This window comes from Mus musculus, chromosome 7 (assembly GCF_000001635.26).
Source record: "Mus musculus strain C57BL/6J chromosome 7, GRCm38.p6 C57BL/6J".
Taxonomy (NCBI): domain Eukaryota; kingdom Metazoa; phylum Chordata; class Mammalia; order Rodentia; family Muridae; genus Mus; species Mus musculus.
Window position 1 is genome coordinate 35952827 of NC_000073.6, and position 9444 is coordinate 35962270.

The 9444-nt window shown below is 45.9% G+C and overlaps 1 long non-coding RNA gene across 2 annotated transcripts; it reads right to left on the minus strand.

Annotated features, from left to right (window-relative positions):
• Window positions 1–821: 821 nt before the first annotated feature.
• On the minus strand, window positions 822–8107 carry Gm38990. Of its 2 annotated transcripts, none has more exons than XR_881966.1 (4): window positions 7845–8107; window positions 6910–7011; window positions 5872–5904; window positions 822–888 (listed from the first exon to the last, which is right to left on the minus strand). It is a non-coding gene; the product is annotated as a predicted gene, 38990 (long non-coding RNA). The 2 variants fall into 2 exon arrangements; XR_881967.1 differs by having other exon boundaries at window positions 7830–8107.
• Window positions 8108–9444: the final 1337 nt, after the last annotated feature.

A 9444-nucleotide genomic window follows, 5' to 3' on the forward strand; every position in this document is an offset into this window, starting at 1 on the left:
CATAAGACTCTGTGAGGGAGAGACATCTTTATGACTGTCAGTTTAGCATCAAGATGGAAGTTAGGCTGAGGTTTAATTGAACCTCCACAAACACTTAAACTGGTCTAAGAAGAGAATCAGAAATTTTATGAGCAGGGTAGAGTGCTGCTCCATACATGCCTACTATTTTTTTAAATATTTTTATTTTTGTTCATGTGCACGTGTGTATGGTTCTGCACAGGTGAATGCAGGTACCCACAGAAGCCAGAGCAGAGCTTTGGATTCCTCGGAGCTGAAGTTGCAGGTGGTTGTGAGCTGCCCACTGTGCATGCTAGGAACCAAACTCAGGTTCTCTGCAACAGCAGCGCATGCTCTTAACTGCTGAACCATTTCTCCAGCGCCTGCATTCTTGTGGGATGACACAAGGTATCTGCAGAGTGCCTATGTTGACGCTAGCCCAGGGGTCAGAGAGAGCTCAGGCACTGGGCTGACATACCCAGTACCCAGACAGGACTCTGGTGAGGGTTTTGGTGTCTGCTGTTTCTCAAAGGACTTGTCTGGCAGAGGAGAGTGACAGCCAAGCACCCTACCAGAGTATCATGGGAGGGGACTTCTTGTTCTGTGGACCCACGCCTAGCCTCTGCATCACAGGCCCTCAACCCCACCCCTTTTTTGTGTAAGTTAGTGAATGGGAAGGTTGGGTGTGTGAGTTGGGATGTTTGCCTTTGCATGCTATTACTGTCTATCTTAGTCACTGTTCTACTGCTATGAAGAGACACCATGGCCAAGGCAACTCTTATCAAAGAAAACTTTTAATTGGGTGCTTGCTTATAGTTTCGGGAGTCCATTATCATCACGATGGGGAGGGTGGCACAGGGCTAGAGAAGTGGCTGAGAAGTACATTGTGACCTGCAGGTAGAGAGAGAGAGAGAGAGAGAGAGAGAGAGAGAGAGAGATTAGGGCCCACCTCCAGTGACACACTCCCTCCAAGGCCACACCTCCCAATCCTTTTCAAATAGTGCCACTCGCTGATCACTAAGTATTCTAATTGATGAGCCACAGGTGCCATTGTTTTAATTGCCTATTGCATTTTTCTCCCCACATTGCTTATATTTGTTGCATATGTGTGTTATTTTTAGTTATTCTTTAAAAAACATATTCCATTTTAATTTATTTTGAGCACATGTGAATGTGCCATGGCTCTTGTGTGGAAGTCAGAGGATAACTTCTGGGAGTCTCTTCTTTCCTTCCACCACGTGGGCTCTGGGGCTCAAACTCAGGTACTCAGACTTCTCACTGATCCAGCTCGTCTGCCCACCCTGCTGTGTTTTTGTAGGATAAACACCAGGATGGCATGACAAGAAAAATGAACCAAGATCTAAAAGCATTGGGCTAATGAGGACCCCAAAAGACAAGGGTTTTTCTTTTAATTTAGTCTTTCTTTCTTTCTTTCTTTCTTTCTTTCTTTCTTTCTTTCTCTCTCTCTCTCTCTCTCTCTCTCTCTCTCTCTCTCCTTCCTTCCTTCTCTCTCTTTCTCTCTTGCTTTCTCTCTTTTTTTCCTTCTTTCTTCCTTCCTTTTCTTCCTTTCCTTTGGCAGGCTCTCACTTCCTATGTAGCCTAGATTTGCCTGGAACCCCTAGATCCTCTTGCTTCAGGCTCCTGGGTGTGCAGATTATAGGTGTAGGCCATCACCCCCCCTTAAGAATGTAGACCTTTCTTTATTTTGTTTTAAATTAGCCTACAAAGTGACAGGTTTTCTTATGGAGTTTTGATACATATGTTTCCCACCTCTTCTTGTCTCCCTGGCCCCTTTCCTACTGAATCCTTCCTTCCCAGTCTCTCCCCTTTCGTTCTAGTAGCTTCCACTCTACCCTCTTCCATACCCACTTTCTCAAAAGTCTATTTTAAGGAATATATTCCTGTGTGTATGCATGTGCGTGTGCATACACATGCGTATGTATGCATGTGCACTTATACATCTGTGGATGCATATGTGTATATCTGTGTGAGCGTGCAGGGGAAATGCATAGGTTTGGCATGTATGTATGTATATACCCTTATAAGTGTGTGTGTGTGTGTGTATGTGTGTGTGTGTTGGGTAAAGCTGGTGTTCCTGATTGCTTTCCACTGTATTTATTGAGGCAGGGTCTCTAACCAAACCCAGAGTTTACCCATCCCAGCTGGTTCAGCTAGCGTGGATTCCTTCTTGGCTTTCCCAGTACAGGGACTACAGGCAGCTGCTATGCCTGCCAGGCTTTTGTGTGGGTTCTGGGGTTTCAACTCCAGTCTTCATGCTGCAAGACAAGCGCTTTCTCCACTGAGCCCCCACCCCAGCCCAGGAAGTTGCTCTCTAAGCGTAGGGGCACCTCCACCTGGTCATGCCTTCCTGTTTGGGGAATCCCACGAGACGAGACATGATGTGCAGACCTGATGTTTACTTTGGATACATTTTCCCTTTATGGGGATTTAAACTCAGTCTAAGTTCAAGCTCATGGCCGTTTTCCCATCCTCCCTACGCCATCCAGTGTGGCTTAGGGGACCTTTCCTACATTCTTAGTGTCTTTTCCTTTGCCTCTTTTTTGAGTGGGTGGCTGAGCACCAACTAGGGGCGGTTACACTGGGAGGTCTAGCCTGGGGTACAACAGATGACCCCCTTTCCCTAGGCATTGAAGCTGAACGTGCCCCACGCCCAGCCCAGACAACAAACCAGAACTCAGTGGAGTCCAAGACCCAGCTCACTGTCCCCCGCTCATGTCCCTCTGACTACTACGACTTCTTCCCCGGGCCAGGCGGTAGAAGACACATCATAGTTTTGACATAAGGCCCCAATCACTGGCAAGCAGCGATGGCTACTGCAAATGTATCGATTTGTTTTTCTCTCCATAGACCAGCTTGCTGTTTGTAGGTAGAGGGGGAGAAAGCCTGCGAAGGGCGGAATCTACTTCCTAGAAGCCTGGGTTATCAAACTCATTAATCTACATGTCAAGGGGCTAGGAATGAATAATTGTGTGTAGAATTTATCTGCCAACATGATAGCTACTTTTCCGCTTTCTCTTCAAAGCTCCTTCATTGCGCACCCCTTATTATATGCTTTGTCTTCTCTACACGAGCCTGCCAGGGCGCAGAGGAATCTGCACCTCAGCCCCTCAGAGGACACTTGCTTTGAAACGCGACACTCTGAGATCTGGCAGCCCCAGGCCCACTCTGAGAGGCTGGCGGCCTTATTAGTGCCCAACACCTTGGCTAGTGTATCAAAGCCACAGCTAATTAGAAACACACGGAGAACCTCCTCCTCCATCACTCGGGATACAAGGTCACCTTTTTCTGATTGCTGGGAAAGATAGTTCCTGTGTACCTGGGTACAGCTGAATGATGGGATATTGTTAAGGGCAGCTCCTCCCAAGGCCTTTATATGGCTGGGAATGAAACTCAGGACCTTGCATAATCTAGGCAGGTGCTCTATTACTGAGCCACACCTTCACACCTCACTGGGGGATTCTAGGCAGGGGCTCTACCACTGAGCCACACCTCCAGTCTCTCACTGGGGTACTCTAGGCAGGGGCTCTACCACTGAGCCACACCCTCAGTCCCTCTCTGGGGGATTCTAGGCAGGGGCTCTACCACTGAGCCACGCCCCCAGCCCCTCACTGGGGGATTCTAGGCAGGGGCTCTACCACTGAGCCACGCCCCAAACCCCTCATTGGGGGATTCTAGGCAGGGGCTCTACCACTGAGCTACACCCTTGGCCCCTCACTGGGGGATTTTAGGCAAGTGTCCTACTACTGAGCTATATCTCAGACCCTAGCCATTTTTCTTTATTTTTCTTTTCCTCTCTCTCTCTCTCTCTCTCTCTCTCATTCTTTCTTTTTTAAAATATGTTTGAGACAGGTCTTAGTACGTAGCCCAGGCTAGCTTCTAAGATGTGATGCAGCTAGGCTGGTCCTGAGCTTGAAATCTTCCTGCCTCTGCTTCCCGAATGCTGTGGTTATAATTGTGCACCACTATGATTGAGTCTGGTGGTTCTTTTTACCCCACTACAGTTTGGGCCAGGTGGGAAGGGTAACGGACTTCCTGGAGCTTGGATCAGAAGCTCCTTTGCTTCATTTGCATCAGAGTAGAGCCTACACTTGGAAAGCTCTAGGTGTGGGCAGGTGAAGGCACCCAGTTGACACTATAGGCAGAACACAGACATGACTTAAGTCTAAGAGCTTGGCTGCCAAGGCTCTGAGGGTATGGTCCTACCATCACAATGGCTGCCAGTGGGTAACAGGGAGCCGCAGAGGGAAAACTGGAGAAGCAGTCGTTCCTGTCCTCACTGGGGGTACATCAACTGAGTATTCTTGACTACGACCCCCTTGCCAGGCACCCACCCCGCAAGCTTCTGCCCTGTCAGCTACATTTATGATGTGCCCGTAATTAAATGTCCGCGAAGCTCGCTGCGTGCTGACCACAGAGGGGCTATAAGCCGTAAGATAGATGAGACCGGGAGAGGTGATATTGCTTCAGTAGTGGGCTTCAGCTGATGTTAAAGACTGTCAGTGATAATTATTAATATGTGACCTGGCTGAGTCTTTATGTGAACAATCACAATTTTAATAAAGTGGTAAACGCCATGGTCGCTGTGTTTGCACATCCCGTGCTTGACACACTCGGTTTGCACCTTGGAATCGTAGATGCATTCCTCACTTTTCTCTGTTATGCTAGTATGAGAACAACCCGTGAACGGAACCCTTGGCTGAAACACAGCCGGTGTAAAGCTAGCGGGGAGAGAAAGACCTTGCGAGCGGTGAGTCTATGAACGTGTGCCTAGTAGCAGCTGCCCATCTGCAAGTTGTCAAGTTTTGGCTCCAGCCTGTTGCTTGCCCACGAGGGGGTGCCTTGACACAAGCTAGAGTAGTGGTTCTCACCCTTCCCAACGCTGTGACCATTTAATGTAGTTCCTCGTGTTGTGGTAACCCTCCAACCATAAAATTATTTTCGTTGCTACTTCATAACTGTGATATTGCTACTGTTATGAATCGTGATGTAAATGTCTCCGTTTTCTGATGGTCTTAGGTGACCCATGGGAAAGGGTCATTTGACCACCAAAGGGGTTGTGATCCAGAGGTTGAGAATGGCGGAGCTAGAGTTATTTGGAAAGAGGAACCTCAAGTTGAGAGATGCATACCTCCATCAGATTGCCTGTAAGCAAGTATGGGGGACATGTTTTTTTTGTTTGTTTGTTTTGTTTTTTTTCATGGGCAGTCCTGTCCCTGGCAGCTGGTCCTGATATGTGTAAGAAATCAGGCCGAGCAAGCCAGTACTCAGTATTTCCTTGTGGTTTCTGCTTCAGCCTTGGCTTCCTTCCACAAGGGGACTGTGTGATCTGGTGTGGAAACCCAGTGAACCCTTTCTTCCTCAAGTTGCTTTTAAAGGTCATCCTGTTTTATCCCAGCCATAGAAAACAAACTGAGACAGCTTCCCAGACCTCCTCAATCTTGACACCAGCTTCTGTTCCCCCTGTTTATATCCTTTCTCAGCGGGTTGCCTTTAGAGCCCTGGAGATACCTTTTCAATCAGGACAGAAGAGTTGCCTAGGGGATTCTGTCTGTCCCCAGCACACTGCATGGCCACCCACAGCTCAGGGGGCCAAAGGCCCATCTTTGCTTTGCAGAGGGAGAAAAAAATTTCAACCCATCCTTTATGCTCTATAGGTTTGAAGTGTGAAAACAAAAACTAGATTTAAATGTTAAAAATGAGCTTTTGAGGAGAAGCTCTGCTGTACAAACATGAATAACAACATCTACAGAAAAATCTGTGCTTATTTGTAAGTGTCTGAAGACTAGCTGCAGAAGAAATATAGCATGGGCTTAGGAGGAAGAGAAAAGAAACATAGTTACAACATTTCCTTACCAGGAAGCAGAAAATAATTAGTTGCCTTGTGACCTAAAAATCAGCAAAATAAGTTTAGAGTTAGGGATTAAAAAGTAAGTTGGACACACTTAAAATTATGTACTATTTTAATTATCGAAGGAATCTCTGTATGTTGAAGAGAGCACCCCTCCCCCCAATCATTTTCAAAGATCCAAAGAACGAGAACAAAATACAACAAAGCACGATGGAAAAGCCAGGGGAATCCGACGCCCTCTTCTGGCCTTCACTGGTACTGCATGTATGTGATATACATACACATGCACATGAGATAAAAAGTAAATAAATCTTAAGGGGAAAAAAAGCCATGTTAAAATTGATGTTTTCAGAGGCAATCCATGTAAATCTTTTAAGGAGTAGAACATTATTTTGGGCCTGGTGTTGCAGCTTGAGAGACTGAAGCAGGGGGATTGCAAATTTGAGGCCAGCCTGGGTTAAAGAGTAAGTTAAAGAGTACCTGGAGGACTGAGTGAGATTCTGTCTTAAAACAAAACAAATAATTAAACAGGCATGCAGATAGAGAGACAAATACATATACATATGAATATACATATACATTTATCTATCTATCTATCTATCTATCTATCTATCTATCTATCTATCAATCTATCTATCTATCTATCTATCAAAAGAGCTGGGATATAGTCCAGTGATGGAGTATATAATTAGCACACACAAGGTTCGGTGTCCATTCCTCAGAGCCGAGAGAAACAATACTAAACCCAGATAGACAAGAACAAGTCTCCTGTATTGAGAGACTCTTCAGAAAACAACAAGAACAAGACTACAAGGTATCAGTACTTAGGTCCCACAGCTGGTCAAAGCTCTTCTCCGAAGAAACCACACACACAGCCCTAAATATCAGCATTACTGACTGCTGAACAAAAGTACACAAATTAAGCTTTTATTTCACATCAAATGAGAAAGATAGTGTCCTAGTTAGGGTTTCCATTGCTGTGAAGAGACACTGTGACCATAACAGTTCTTATAAAGGAAAACCTTTAATTGGGGCTGGCTTACAGTTCAGAGGTTTCGTCCATTGTCATCATGTCAGGAAGCCTGGTGGCTTGCAGGCAGATATGGTGCTGGAGAAGTAGATGAGAGAGAGTTCTATATCCGGATCTGAAGGCAGAGGGAAGAGAGAGTTAGAGACTGGGTTTGAGCATCTGAACCTCAAAGCCTGCCCCCTTCCTCCAACAAGACCACACCTCCTACTAGTGTCATTTCCTGTGAGCCTATGGGGCCATTTTCATTCAAACCACCACATATGGCAACTAAAGAAACCCAGGATGGAATTGAGGATGATAAGATATAACGTAGTAAGTTAGAAACAGATAGCTGACTGGTCAAACAAAGCACACGTAGCTGAAAACATCCAACTGGTGATGGGAAAATAGGTACAATATTAGAAACAAAAGGACTAACCAGGGATTCTGAAAACGAAAGGAGCCAGAGAGAGGTACCGTACCTGTGGCACAGAGCTTACTACTGAAATGGATGCTCTAAGAAATTTAAATGCTTAAGTGTGCAACAGTGGAAGCAAAAGAAGGAAGGAAAAACCATGGGGCTAGAGCAACCTGCTCACTGGTTAAGTACGCACACACATGGGCTGCCCTTTCAGAGAAACAGAGATTGATTCCCCACACCCACATGGTGGCCCACAACCACCTGTTACTCCAGCTCCAGGGGATACAGTGCCCCTTTTTGGCCTTTCCAAGTACTGTCTGCATGTGGTACGTGTGTGTATATGTGCAGGAAACACTCATACCCATAAAATACAAAGATATAAATCTTAAGAAAGAACGTGATAAAAGAAGGGTTTTTACAGAGGCAATCCATATAAATCCTTTGAGGAACGGAAAATTATTGTGATAGGAATATAGACAGCAACTTTCCTATATCAGTTCCTTTTCTTGTTCCTGTCTTAAAATACAAAGCACCTTAAGAATGTTTACTTAGGTCCACAGTTGAAGGGTGTTGCAGTTCATCATGGTGGGGAAGAGATGGAGGCGGGATCTTTGAGGTACTGGTCACATTGTATCCAGTCAGGAAGCAGAGAGACGGGGATGCTGGCGCTCAGCTGGCTTTCTTCTTTCTGTTTGCAGTTGACATGGGTGTTCCCATCTCATTTGATGTGACCTAGAAAGCCTCCCACACAATAATACCAGGGCTAAGTCTCTAGAGTGATCCTATATGAGGTGAAGTTAGGGTACAAACAGTCACAGTTAACAATCGAATGTAATCGTTATGTCACAAGGTAGCAGGAAGTAGGGAAAACTACTGGCCAACTTCACATGTCAATTTAAATATATCTAAACATAATTTAGAAAAGCAACACTGTATATTGCAGATGTGTACCATGATAATAGTAGGCTTTGTTCTGCTTTTGCAAGGAAGGAGACTAAAATTGTATCACACCAGTAGGTCGCTGGAGAAAAATCTGAAATCACCTAGTTTCTTAGATACTTTTCTGTTGCTGTGATCAAATACCCATAATAAACTACTTAAGGAGGGAAGGGTTTTTTATTTTTTAATTTTTAATTTTTAAATTTTAGCTTATGGTTCTAGAGGGAGAGTCCATCAGGCAGGGAAGACATGGTATGGCGTCTTAGGGCTTCCATTGCTATGAAGAGACACCATGACCATGGCAACTCTTACAAAGGAAAACATTTAATTGGAGCTGGTTTATAGTTTCAGCGGTTCTGTCCACTATCATCATGGTGGGAAGCATGGCAGTGTGCAGACAGACATGGTGCTAGAGGAGGAGCTGAGAGTGCTACAATTTGATCCAAAGACAAGCAGAAAGAGGCTATCCCTTCTGCAGGCAGCTGGGAGGAGGCTCCTTTCCACACTGGATGTAGCTTGAGCAAAGGAGCCTCAGACAAGGCCACACCTACCCCAACAAGGCCACACCTACCCCAACAAGGCCACACCCACTCCAACAAGGCCACACCCACTCCAACAAGGCCACACCCACTCCAACAAGGCCACACCTACCCCCAACAAGGCTACACCTACTCCAACAAGGCCACACCTACCCCAACAAGGCCACACCTACCCCAACAAGGCCACACCCACTCCAACAAGGCCAAACCCACTCTAACAAGGCCACACCTACCCCCAACAAGGCCACACCTCCTAATAATGCCATTCCCTGGGCTAAGCATATTCAAACCACCACACATGGCATGGCATGAAAGCAGGAGCAGGAAGCTGGGTGATTGTGTTTTCATCCACATGTGTGTGTGGGGTAGACAGCTGCAGGAGGTGGGGGGAGGCTTTAAACTTTCAAAGCCTTTCCAGTGACATACTTCCTCTAATAAGCCTCCACCCACTAAATCTTCCTCAATTTTCCCCAAACAGTGTCACCAACTGGGGATCAAGTGTTCAAATACATAGGCTATGGAGGGCATGGGTTGTTCAAATCACAATATATGCTGAAGGGCGCTTGAGGAAATTCACCATCAGGTCCTCCCACAAGCTAGAATGGGACCAGGAAGAGATTTTAGAGATCGGTGGTGCTTGTCCAGGGGCATTTGCCTGTGCAGAGACATT